The sequence below is a fragment of the Agelaius phoeniceus genome, chromosome 2, assembly GCF_051311805.1.
Source record: "Agelaius phoeniceus isolate bAgePho1 chromosome 2, bAgePho1.hap1, whole genome shotgun sequence".
Classification (NCBI taxonomy): Eukaryota; Metazoa; Chordata; class Aves; order Passeriformes; family Icteridae; genus Agelaius; species Agelaius phoeniceus.
Genome location: NC_135266.1, coordinates 35,076,454 through 35,090,350, shown reverse-complemented (window position 1 = coordinate 35,090,350; position 13,897 = coordinate 35,076,454). Strand labels below are relative to the sequence as shown.

At 41.5% G+C, this 13,897-nt stretch overlaps 1 protein-coding gene across 2 annotated transcripts in view; it reads left to right on the top strand.

Moving 5' to 3' along the window:
• Positions 1-7,376: 7,376 nt before the first annotated feature.
• The window catches only part of P2RY8 (P2Y receptor family member 8), a 33,798-nt gene continuing 27,277 nt past the window's right edge, over positions 7,377-13,897 (top strand). Inside the window, exons 1-2 of one of the 2 annotated variants that reach the window (XM_054654647.2) lie at positions 7,377-7,436; positions 10,917-11,002. The gene's annotated coding sequence lies outside the window, so the exon portion shown is untranslated. The remainder of the gene's footprint in view (positions 7,437-10,916; positions 11,003-13,897) is intronic. The other variant, XM_054654646.2, reaches the window with a different exon arrangement.

The window sequence follows — 13,897 nt, the reverse complement described above, 5'->3', positions numbered from 1 at the left end:
TTCTTAAAGACCCTGATGACAATCTGGTTCTTGGTAGATGGAATTGCTGGTGTTGTCCAGCTGGTAACTCTCCCTGTTATTTTCTCTTCTTGCTCAGTAGGCAGGCTTGCTTATTGCACATCTTGTCTTGGGGGTAAAAGTAGATTTGACTTCAAAGTATTTCTGGTGGCAGACAAGACTTGACAGCGTCTGCTTACCCAAACATGGGTGAATATATTTTCCCCGCAGCTGTGTGATGCAAGATGGGGACAAAGAGGAAAAAAACACACCAAAACCTGCAGGGATCTCACCATCCTGTATGCAATAGCCACAGCCTCCTTTTTTAACACCCTCCGCTTGAGCGCAGATGCCTGCTCTGAAACATCTACTGGCCATATTTCAGTTTGTCACACGTACATCTGGGCAACAAACCCTCTCTTTTCAAATAGCTTAAAAAAAAAACCCAAAAAGCCAAAAAAACCCAAACCCTGAAACACTTTAGTTGATAAAACGAAAAACAAAATAAACCCCAAAGTATTATAATTTTTTTTCAACTACATACAGTACTTTGCTTCCCTAGGTATTGACTTTTGCAGGAGCTGACCATTCTCCTGCTGGTTTTGTCCAGTGGTTACAAGGATCTAGGAGGACGGTCAGCCTGAGGAAAGGCTTTCCCACTTGCATGTCCTTCATTTTGGGTTGGACTAGGTGATCTTTAAAGGTCCCTTCCAACCCAAACCTTGTATTATATCCATGACCTTGGTCAATCAGGGAACAGGCAGACAGGAAGCATTGGTTTCCTGCCCACTAGCCGCTGAAGTGTCTGGTCTGGCTACTGAGGTCTGTCAGGAAACAAGTCTGGTGGGTAAGGGACCAAAGAGCCTTGATACCTGGGGGGGCAAAGTGCATCCCATTGTAAGAGATCAGGTTTGTGGCCACTTGAGGAACCTGGTTGTGCATAAGACTATGGGACCTGATGAGATGCATCCCAGAGTCCTGGGGGAACTGGCCATTGTAGTTGCCAAGCCACTCTATGATACTCCAAAAATCATGACAATCAGGTGAATTTCCTGGTGACTGGAAAAAGGGAAAACATTTTACCCATCTTTAAAAAAGAGAGAAAGGACTGTGGGAACTACATGCCTATGACCCTTACTTCTGTGCCTGGGAAGATCATGGAACCTCCCAGGATCTATGCTAAGACACATGGAGGATGGGGATGTGACTCAGGACCATCTGCACAGCTTCACCAAAGGCAAGTTCTGCCTGAAGAACCAGGTGGCCTTTGTCAGTGGAGTGGCTACAGCAGTGGACAAGGGGAGAGATGTTGTCTGTCTGGACTTTTGTAAGGCCTTTGACATGGTCCCTTCCTACATCCTTTCTCTCTAAGCTGGAGAGAGAGGGACTCAAAGGGTGGATTGTCCAGAGGAGTAGGAATTGGTTGGATGAATTTGCCCAAAGCTGTGTCCCTAGTAACACAGCTTTGACCAAAGCCTTGCCCATACTGATTTCAGTTGGTCAGTCCCTAGGAATTTCAAGGCATGATCCCTGAAACTGAGACCCAAGAATATGTCTGCTTTGGTTTTACCAGCATCTCCTGAGAACTATGGGGCAGAGACCCAGGACAGAGTTCAGTTCTGGGGTAGCACTCAATTCCTTCTGCCATAAGAGTGTAGAGGGATCCCTACTTTCTGCAGGACCACAGAAATTTGTCTCTTGAGCTGCCCCCCACTTTGGGAGGGCATCAGAGCAATGAGGGATGTGGCCATGTCTGCCTACTCTTAGGGGCTCAGCTCAAACAAATGGCAACTACTGATGACATTTTCTCCCAACCCAAGTTACCTTGGGTAAATTTCTTATCACTCTGCTTGTCTCTGTCTGAGGGGAAGTTCCCTCTGTGAAATGCAGCAACCTGATAGACCAAGGTCGTGGATCCTGCCTCCTTCCAACATTTCTCTCACAGAATTAACACCTGAGGTTCTCAGTCCTGAGTCTGGGCCTTAGGCTGAAATTGAGATTTTTTTTCTTTTTTAAATGACAAACAGAATTGGACTTTACACAACTGGAGGAAAACTACTTCCAATAACTAAACACTAGATAAGAAGTTTTGATCATTGCACTTTTTTTCCCTCCTCTTTTACAATGACTGGAAAATTAAGAGAGACTAATTTATGTAGGGATAACACTCTGAAATAAAAATAAGAGCAAGGGGAAGTCACTTTTAAAGGCTGACTGACTATCAGGATTATCAAACTGAAATCTGCCTCATATGGGTTAGTCAGACCAGCAGCCTGTCAGCAAACGTGCAATTTTCTGAACTATTTCAAAGGCAGTTGAAGGTTTTCTCAAAGCTGAGTCAATTCAAGCTAAGGCTCTAGCTGCTTCATGCTATGCAGTTAGATTTATTCACACTGAGGTTTTTAACCATGACAATTGAGGCAGTGATCAAAACAGCGATGACAGAGTGATTAGAACCTTAAAAACACCACCATGGTGAGGATCAGATATAAAAATCTCATTACTGTCTACTAGATCAAGAAATGTGTACTTTATTTTGTGCTGATTAAATGGTCCAGGGGCATTTTTTCATTTGGGATTTTTTTCCTAAAAATGCTTTTAGGGAGTCTAGGGACAGCTAGATTCACAGAGGTGCTGCTGTGAGGTGACAGGTCCAGACCTGGAAAAAGAGAGCTCTGGTGTTTCACAAACTGGTGTTTCATTTCAGCTGCAGGAAACTGAGACACCTCTTGGTTCTCATTACAGGCATCACTTCCCTCCCAGGAGCAGTCAGCAGTCACTGGACCACAGATTTATTTTGCACTGAGAATATTTTAATATTCTGTACAACATTGAACAGCAAAGACAAAGACTGCATCTGAACTTGGACTCTGATGCACGACACAATGCATCTGATGAGCCTGGTTATTCCTGATTTGGTGGCTGTGCCCCCTGCTTCATCCTACCTAAGGGCTTTTTCCCCTTTTCTTTGCTTCTTTGCTTCTCCACCCCCTTGCACATAACAGAGTATTAACTCTCCTCTGCCATCTATGATCACTCTCCCTCTATTCCTTCACAGACTTTTTCTCACCCCTTGCTTGCCTTCATTCACCCCTTCATTCACCTGAACCTTTGCTGCAAGGAAAACATATGCCAGGAGTCTGCTTTGGCAAATCCCTCCAGTTTTGCATAGAAACCAAGAGGAAAGTGTGAGTGTGTTTGGAGGGGGAGGAGATGTTGAGACTCTGGAAGTCTTGAGACAGTTTGATTCAGAGGTGTGACCAGGACACTCACATCAGTGTAAAAAGTAGGAAGTTTCCCTGGCTATGGTAGAACAGATCTGGCTGGAGAGATCCTGGCCCCAAAAGGCTCTGCAGTCCAGTGACTGAAATGGCTTCCCCAGAGGATGAAAGGCCCATCTCAAACAAAGCAAAGCTCCATATCATGTACTACTACCATTGCCACTCAATTAGGCAGCAGCTCTCATTTCCTATGACAGAAATTTCCTATGCTGAAATGAAAAGATGTCAGTTTGAAAACACTGACGTAAATTTTTTCACTTTGAGTTTTTTTTCCCATTCATTGGTCAACATTGCACAAACCTGCAGTTTGGGGGTTGAATAACTGACAGACAAAATGTTTTGACCCTTGAAGGCTGTGACATTGGGCAAAGAGCCAGGTCACATCTCATGTGCAAGAGAGAACTGTTAGGTACATTTTCTTTCACCCCTCCATGGGCCTAGAACATCTATAATGAATCTAGCTAGAAGTAATTGGCCAAGATATCTGCTTATTCCTTAAGCACTGATAGGAATGTCTCCTTTCTGGAAAGCTCCACAGGTGATTTCATGTTAGCACTAAAATGAACAATCAGTCATAACTGAGGACTGGAATTTCTTCAGATGTGTAATGGCATCATAGCACACAGGTCAACAGCATTGAGCAAAAAAGAGTTTTGCCACCTGGACAATGAGCACCAAAGTCATGTATTCTGCCTGCCATGTGCTCTGTCTTTCCTATCACTCTTGGCATCACAACTCAGTTCTGAGAGTGGATGAATGTTCCACAAATTGGAGATAATCAGATTGGTTCTGAGTCAGGGGTAGGTCTCCTCATTCTTTTCACTGGTTGCCTGCCTGCCATTCATCCCTCAAAAAGCTCACCTTGCTATGGGACAATTCATGCCATGGTTATCTCACCTGCCTAGAATGGACCAAACACCTGAGCCCTGGAGATTTGCTCAAGACCTCCTGGTGCTGGATGACAGAGAAGCAGAAGTTTTCAGAAAACTCTTCTCCTTTCCTTCACCTTTGCTATGATACAGGATAGATTCCCCAGACCCTTTTTCCTCCCTTTCTGTTCTACTTGTCTTTCTTCCACAGATCAGGGACTCCTTCTGTCAGTCCCCCTTGCTCCTGCCACCTTCTCTCACTTCCAGGCAGATTTATCCTTTTTCCATCTTCTCACTCCCAAATCACAGGACTTCTTTTTGGAGGTTGCCCACTGTCACACTCCCATACTACTTTACTTGCAGACCTCCCACCACCACCTGTGCAAGCTGCTGATCTCTTTGTGTCCCAGTGCATCTAAAGCTGAGCTCCAACCAGAGCTGCACAGCTCAGCTCAAGCTGAGATAAGGAATCCCTTGGGAAGGTGGAATGATAGCTTGCATCTCTCTTGTTTTCATGTCACAGCTGCTAACATTGTGCCATGTCCTCCCACTGTTTGGCCTTCCTCTGCTTATGGAATGACAGGCTAGGTCTATCAGGGAGACCCCAGAAACAGGTCCTGTATTTAGCCTGCAATTCTGCATTCCTCCAGACCCTCCTCAGCTGCAGAAGAGAATCCAGTGTTTGCTTCTCTGGAATAGCATTGCTGTTAATGAATGATAACATTCAGCCTTAGTGCAGCTCCCCAAAACCGTTTTTCTCTTTTTATTATGCAAAGGGTTGGTATGGCCTGAGGCTGAGTAGCCCTCAGAGCCTTGTGCAAATCAGATCCTCATCTGCATCTGCTTCCTCTGGGCTCCAGGAACCAGAGGCACATTCAGGTCAACCTCAAGGCTGTTGCAGATTGACTGTAGAGGAAGACCTCTGCACTGGAAAGATATTGAGGAGCTTTCTAACATTACTAAAAAAAACCCCAAAAAAAACCCAAAAACAAACCAACCAAAAAAACCCAAAAACAAACCAAAAGTCTAAAATGCCACATGCCACCAGACTAGTCTAAAATATCTTACACAAAAGTCATGTCCCTGTCTCCCAGGAAAACCAGTTGAATTGCAGTATTTTTACCAACAACGACAGGATCCCAAATACTCATAGACTGCTTGAAACAGCTCCAGGGAAGACTCTCAAAGTGAACTCCAGAGCCTGCTGAGCTCAGTGAGAAGCTAAATGTAGACTCCACCCAAAGGAAACTCACCTATAAATATTCACACTCTTTCTCATAATCATTCTGAAAGACACGACCAGACTTTAGAGGGATGCTTTCTTAGCACTTAATTGCTTTCTGAGGAAATTTTAGCATGGCCAAATGAACATCATCAAATTGATTACCTTGTAAAAATAGTATATTTAATTATTAAATAATTTTCTTTTCATTATACTATGTTATGATATATCACAGTTTATTGTACTGTAGCATTAATTAATAATATACTCATTATAATACTCCAGGACTGTGGAATTTAATGTTTTTTTGCCAAAAGTACATGCTGGGTCTTTTCATTCTGAAAGTTTCTTTCCCCAGTTTTAGAGAGGAAAGCTTCTTTAAAAATTGTAGTGAATTAAAAGTTGCAGAATATTAATTATTTGTAGCCTTAAGGATCAAAAAGTTGAAAATAAAAAGCTCTTTTTCTAGCCTGCTATATTTGAACTAAAAGAAGATTGTTTAAAAAAATAACAACCAAAGAAGCAAATCTAATCTCATTTTTTGGAGGAGTTTTTAGGGGGTTTGATTTAATATATTTTTTACTCTTTGAAGCTATAAGACTGAAACTCCTTCCTGTTTACCTGTGGGCTCATGGTGAGAATACTGACAGTTGGTTTCAATTTTTTATATGTGGAAGTGAGAGGAGTTAAAGCAAGAACTTGAGTCTCCATCCTGCAACTGTCTTCAAATTAAAATGCCCTGGTGTTTCTGCATACGAAGCTACAGCATCAATAGCCATAGCTTGAAGAGTCACACAAGCGTTTTTTCCTCCATTCTGAGACAACACTAAGCACCTGCTCAGATCTAGGACCTTGAGTATCTTCATTCTTTTTGTGGGGTACTGTAAAAAGATAAACTTCAAGTGCAGACCAGCCTCATCAGTATCTTGTGGGAGCATGCCTCTGGAGTCTTTGTTACTGGAAATAATCATTAAAACTTAACTTGCAGAAAATAAGGATTTTTTGTAGTTTTTATAATATCTTGATTGAATTAAAAAATCATGCCAGCATATATACATATATATATATATACAACAGAAGAAACTCTTATTTGGATGTTAAAATTCCCAGATAAAGAGCCTTGCAAAGGTCTTTTTCTTTCCACTGCCTATATTCAAGAGTGCCTTGAATGACAAACTCTGGTGTAGACATCTACAGTGCAAATGCCCAGAGCTAGGCAAGACAACCCCATCCCTGTCTCAGAAAACCCCAACACAGGGGTCTCTGCGCAGGCTCAGAAGCCCAGGTGGCAGCTTGGGTTCTGTATGGAGGTGCCCACTCCCCAGAAGCAGCTTGTGCTCTTGTGGGCAGCTGGCCTGTAATAGCTTTCAGGCTAGTGGGTGTTTATAAGCTCAGTCTCAGAAATGCCTTTTAGTCAAACATATACATTTAGGCAAGGAAAATAGGTGTGTTTTTAGGCACAGAGGGGTTTTACATGCAGAGGACTAACTCCTGATACTCTAGGATACCTGACTTTCAGCTGGAGACACTCTGTGTATAAAAGTATCATACACCATATGTATATGAAATGCTTGTCCAGGCTGTAATGGATGCCACTCCTCCAAACAACCTCGGTTTTTACCTTGCTCTCTTGGGCACCACAACACTGAATTCATGATGAGAATGTTGCTCCACTGCTCTAAACCTCTTCTGTAAATGAGAGTTGGGAGGTTAAGCCATTACTCTAGGTCATTTCTGCATTTCATTACATAAGTGTCACTCAACAGTAAATTGTACTTGGTCACAGTTATGCAGAAGTTCTTCTCTTTCATAGAGGTGATCAGAGTCTTCTCCTCTGTCCACCTGCATTTTCTCAGTGTGAAACAGAAATCGTGTGTAGGGCAGAGCATTCACTACCAAACTGCAGTGGAACTGTACTTGAAAGACTTTGAAGTAAGGAAGGAGTTAATAGTTTCAAAATAGTCATTTCCTGAGCCCTCTGGTTGGATGAGTAAAAACTTTCAACTATTTCTATTTCTTCTGTGTCATTTAAGAGGCTTTCAAGGTGCACTGTACTTCTCAGACCAGGTAAGGAGTACAGCTTTTCACTTCTTGATTGTTTATTCATAATAGTTTTTCAGAGGAGCCAGACTCAGTCAAGACTGATTTTTCTCCCTCCTATTATTTACATCTGAAGTGAGAATGAAGTTCATTGCAATCCAAGAAGTACGTGTGTCTCTTTGTGCCAGATGATTGTGAGCTGTAGAAATAAATGAAGAACTGTATGGCTTAATAGTAGAGCAAAGATAGTTAAGAAATTATGTTGCACATATTTAGAAGTCAGAATTATTACAGCAAATACTGTAGTAAAAGAGAAAGAAAACGCATCACCAGTTTTAAGGAGTTCACTCTGCAGGAACCACTAAGAAAATAAGTTCTCAGGTGCAGTTTGCTTTAGTGAGGACAGTAGTAAAAATCATAGCATGTCTTTAACTCTGATTTTAAAAAGAGGAAGAATGAGCTTCTACATATTGGAGACAGAAAAGAAATCAAACCCAGATAATTTTGGACCAGTTTTAGTTGTAAATCTGAACCTGATATCTATCTTTAGCTATTGCAGAGTCATGTACTGTACTCATCCTGAGACGGCTCCAGCAGTTTGCAGCAGCCCGACACACATACAGAAGTGACTGTGGAACAATATCATAAAATGATACAATTTCATCAGGGTCTTTTGATGCATAAAAGCTGACCTCAGAAGAAAGTCCCACAACACAGTGCACTTTAGCACACGGCATTTGTTGCTTCTTAATAGATAAGGAGAGGGATTATTTGTGTGAAAACCATTTTGTTTTGTTTAATAGTTCAGAAACGAGCATAAAATAGTCATCTGTGGGGAAGTTATTGTAATAATGTGCTGTCATTGTGTCACCATACAGAAAGGGAAATGGTACGTGCCATGCTGATCCCTAAGTGAAATCATACAGTGGTATGGCATTTATGGGTTTTTTTAAAGATTCAGGGGGTTTTTTGCATTTGCAGGTTTTTAAGCCTTTGCTTGTTATCAGTTTTAATGTTTGGATATTGACTCCTTGAATGTTTGGTTTAAACGCTTTCTGGATTTTATGCATAGTAGTCAGGAGAATCTAGTAGGACTTTTAACAGCATTGGTTTGATTCAGACACAAAATTTCCATCCCTGTTTAGACTTAATTCCTAAATAATTTCCACTTTACTTGTGAAACTGCTGCTAGAGTAGTGATTGGACCTCTGTAATGAATTTCACGCTCAACAGACCCAATGATCCACATGAAGTTTTGTCACTGCATCTACAGATGGGGACTTAATATGAATCTCAGCTGGTGCCAGACTTGTGCTCTGGTTTTTGCAGCTGCCCCGTGCAGGCAATCTGATCAAGTGCCCCAGTCTTCCCTTGCAAACAGCTGTGTCAGTTTAGAAACAACCAGAGAGCATGTCACCCTTCTGCTAGGGAAGCGGCTATGGCAGGGGTAGAAGCATTTGCATCAGCCTTAGTCTTAGTTTGAACATCAGTGCTAAGCAATTTGCTGTTCCTTACGGGTCTATATGGCCTTAGTTGGTAAATTCTTGCAGCCTTTTCCATAGTTTGCTGAAGGAAAGGTGGCTGAGGTGTGCCTACACTTCTGCAGTCACATTTCCCAGTTACTGAATAGGCATGGCTCAAGGGAAAGTGCTCAGCAACTTTGTGTGGGAAGAGCAAAGAGAACTCAGGCATCCCCTGTCACCAACCAGCATCTTACTCACTGCTTGTGTATTCACCTTCTGTCTTACAGTGTGGGTTTGGGTTCAACTCAGATGCATCTGCCCATGCAGATAATTAGGCTTTCACTGATGACTGTTAGTGCAGAAAAGGCCAGCTCAGGTGATATGAAATGTTTGCTCTCGGTGCCCTCTTTCAGCATCAGTATCTTTTTTTGATGTGGGAAAAGGGTGCACTCCTCTGTCTGAGGGTGCAGTATGTTATGTGCAGTGGTTACGTGTAACAGCACTGAAAACAAACAAATAGCAGAAAGGTGATTCATTGTATGGCAACTTTGGTCTGCCACAGTAACTGCTGCATTCTGGTCAAGCGGCAAGAAGGGAGAAACCCAGACACAACTCAGCCACAACAAGTTGTTTTGTGGTAGACTCCCCTGTCCTGCTCAAAAATAAAGGCACACCAAGACTGCGTCGCCATGCATCTAAAGTACGCGCTGGTGTTGTGCGCTTGTATTGCCACTGACAAACTTCACATTTGCACAGTTTCCAGATAAAAAGTCATTTTGAAACAGAAGTTCGAGGGGGTTCACTGCTGACAACTAATGTTTGCAAAGCTTTCAGTTGGACAGAAGGGAGGTTTCCTTATCAGGCATATTTATTGACACTGGTTCCATGCGCTTCACAGCATGAAAAAGGAGCTTGAAAATGAGCTCTCCTCTGAAAAGTGACATTACAGAAATGCATTACAGTTTGGACTTTGACTACTGCCTCCAGAATTCCTGGATGAAATGAGCTCTATTTATAATTAAATGTCTGTGGGATTGTTGTTTTGGCTTGATTATTCTTACTGACAGCTCTCAAATGGGAAAGTCAAGCTGGTGCTCCTCTTGGGCTTACTATTTATACACAGGAAATCTGAGAGGAACTCAGCCTGAGAGTTAAGGTTGTTACTTAAAATAGGCTTTAAATGGGTAATATAATCATATAATCCAATTTTTGTCAAAATTTAGTTGCTAATCAATCAGAAATATCCCACAGGATTAATTTTCTGCATCTTTGAACCAGGTAATGTCAGTTTGATCCAGTCTCTTTTCCTATATTTTTGATTGGAAGCCTTCTGTCCTTACCAAATTTTCCATTGGTAATCTTATTTTTCAGTGTTGATGAATATTTAACTAAAGCTAAATATCAGAGAAAGAGAGAGAAAAATCTGTGTATACTTCATGCAACAGCTCAATAATTAAATACTGGGTTTTAGCTGTCATTGATATCCTAACAGAGAGATTCTCCCTTTTTGCACACAGACTGATGAGGGTCCAAGAGTTGTTCAGGCTGGGGCCAAGGATCTGTAAGTTTGGTCAACAAGAGCTGCACATTTTTGTCATATTTTCACACTACTGCATGAAAAATTTAGGCTCAGCAGCTGGTGAATTGAAAATCCTTGCTTGCCCACCTGCTGACTAAATCTTGAAATAAGAACAGAAATTACACCTTGCTATGGTCATGAAGAAGCAGCTAGGCTACTTACTGTGAGATACCCTGCACCTGATTCACATCTGCACAAATGAGAAGGGAAAATAGCAAACCAACAAGTATGTGCTCTTTTATCTTCTCTTCATCTTCAGATGTCTGTATTCTGAAGCATTAGTAGTCCTGCACAGGTATGTTTTACAGCTCGTGAACCATATTTTTAAGGCTGTGAAAGAAAATAGAAAATATTATCAGTGCTTGTCACGGTCACTGTTTGTAATTATCTTTAGATATGTCCTCTTCTTCTTTTTTTTTCTTTTTTTTTTTCCTTATAAGATTTCTTGTTTGTTCCTTTCTGCAGATCTTACTCATAGAGGAAATCTGATCTGCTGCAGCGCGGAAACATCAGCAGTGAAATGGCGAGACAAATTCCTTAGGGAGCTGCTTGTAAGTCTGGTCAACATTTAAGATGAAAAGTTTTGCATTTTCTTTGGCAGGATGTTACATGCAGAGTTTAGCTGTATGAGGCAATTGCTGAGGCAATAAGGGAATATTCAGGAACACAAGCTTTGAGTAGGTGAGTAAGCACAAAGGCAGAAATAATCTTGTTAGGATTTTTTCTTTCTTCCCTCCCCTGCACCCCCCAGTCCCCCAACTTCTAAAAACATGATTTTCTAAAAACATGATTGGTCTTTGAGACTCACTAAATCATAAACAATTGAAATCCTGTTCTCCAGAATCCTGGATACACTGAATAGACCCCACTTTAGGGCTACAATGGTTCAGCAGTCGAAAGCTGTGAGAAAAAGCCTTTTGTACTTTTGTTGCTTCACCTTGAGACAGTCAAGCAATGCAGGGATCAAAAGGAAATCCCCTTGGAACACAGGCAGTGGTGAGAGATAGGGTAGGAAACTGTGGATAAGTCAGCAGTGAAATGGTGAGGATGAGACCAAAAAAAGGAAAACTGGTAGTACAAACTTGGGGTAGATGGGGACAGAGGGTGGGATCTGGGGAGCAGTTAACAGGAGGAAGAGAGACTTTGGGTTACATGGTGATGATGATGAAAGTGGATTTGTAGGGGACAGCAAGGTGTGATTCTTTCAGGTCTTTCCCCCAAATACTCTGAGGAAACCCCTGAAATATCCAGGTCTCAGAAACATAGAAGTAAATCTTGGAGGCAGCACAGGTGTGTCTGCACCCTCTAGTGGGCTACAGAAAATTATTTTACCCAGCAGAAAATTACATTACACAGAATATGCTTTTACCCAGCAGTAACTTTCCACTTCATTTGCTAGGACCAGTCATATCCCGAGGTTTAGCATATTTGACACACATGTAATAACTATTTTCACCCTCTATAACATGATGGCTGCATCCAAACTTCTTTTTCTGGGATGGTCTTTTGCCTGTCATAGCTCCTGAACTATACAAGAAGTTGATTGTGGCTCAGAGTTGTTTGAGGCAGCATTAGCTGGTGTGAGACAAAACCATGCCAGAACTGTAACAGCCCAGCAGTTGAATTTTGTGATCTGAGCACTGTTTTGACAGTGTTAAATTTACTAATATTGACATATTTTACATGTAGTAAAATCTCCCTTGCGCAGGTGGTATCATCCTCAGAGTGCTAAGGGTAAATATTACAAACAATAATTCAGCACAAAAAAAATCAATGAACAACCTGTTTAGTGAGAGACCATTTCCTGTCTCATTGCTCAGCTCTCATCTACTTGCTGCTGGAGGACATATTCTGACTGAGATTTAGAACTACAGGAAAAAGCAAAGCAGCTTTGTGATTTCAGTGACTGAGTAATGTTCTGGGAAATATGATTCTGCCACTAATTCTACCTGGGAGTAGATGCTGATAAAAGCTTTTGTGATGGTCACAAAAAGGTCACCTTTTTAAGAAAAGGATACATGTGAAATGCCTGAAATGGAGCTAGGAGGGAACTTCAGAGCTTCAGCTCTGAACACGGAAAATTCTGATGCAGCCTCTGACTACTGGGGGATTATACCATAGTAGTTGCTTCTTATAACACAAGATAGCAGTATTTGAGATACTTAGAGACAAAAATAGAGAAGATATCCATTAGCAATTATAAGAACAAATGGATTTTGGCAGAACTGAGAAAGCTGGTCTGGTGCCACCAAGGAGAATGCTTAAAGAATGTCAGTGAAACTGTTTCTTCTTTACATATACAGGTACTTGCTTTTAAAAAGGTCAAAGAATAGGAAATAGTATAACTCCTCCTCTAGAGCATGCTCCTAGGAGAAAGAGTGTGCACATTCAACTCTGTTCTTTGGAAAGTATTTAAAGTCTTATCCACCTCCCTCCTAGGTAGTATGCTAAACCTATGGACTCGGCTGAATTGCACCCAGCCAGCAGAAGCTGGAACAGCAAGCAAAAGAGGAAAAAAGAGGTCAGAAGCCTGAAATACCATTCAGCTGGAAGGCTAAAGACCTTATCTCTAGTCTTGTCTTCAGAGACAGTTTCACAGTAATCACTGGATAACTCCAAAGGCCAAACTAAAGCTAGATTCCAAGCCATGTGCACTTACTTGATGGCTGCCTTTAGAATCTCTAAATCTCTAATTTGCCCTCCTTCATGGTGTTTTCATCTTTTCCTGAGCTGTTGTATTGATAATTTTTTAGTGTGCGTCTCTGATGTGAAAGATGGGCAGTAACCAGAAGCTTTGTGGCTAAAGCAGTCTCCAGCTCAGATAATCTAACTCCCATGGTCAGACTTGAAAGGCAGCTTAAGGCATCTATTTCCTGAAATTAACCACTGTGTTATTGTTCAGACAGGGCTGGCCAGACAGCTGCAGAAAGGAAGCGTTTTCCTTCTATCAACCATCTTAAAAAATTGTAGTAAATTATATTTGGGCCCCAGAAAGAAAAGGCAACAGGGAATTTTAACAGAAGGAACTTTGGCAAAGAGGTTCAAGGTCTCCCTGTATTTTCCCTGTGAGAGTATGTTCTGTGAGAATTTCTATTTTTATCCCCAGATTTTCATATTTTTAAGGCTCATTCTCTGTCTGCACTGGATGATCTATGTGTGTGGCATGTGAAGTGTGCTGACTTAACACTGTTCCTTATAATTTTTCTGACTATTTCAGATCCCATTCTGAGACACCAAAGCCTTCACTGGTGCCTTCATCCTTCCACCCATGTGATGCTTATCTTACAGAGCTTGAAATTCTGTTTCAAATCTGGTTTCAAGGGGTTAAGCTTTCAGAAACAGGAACCAACTCTGAGTTCCTAATTTTCAAATGCTTATTAAAAGATATCTGGATCTGACTTGCAGAGATTATTGAGTACTCACAAATCCAGGTATGGTCAATAGAA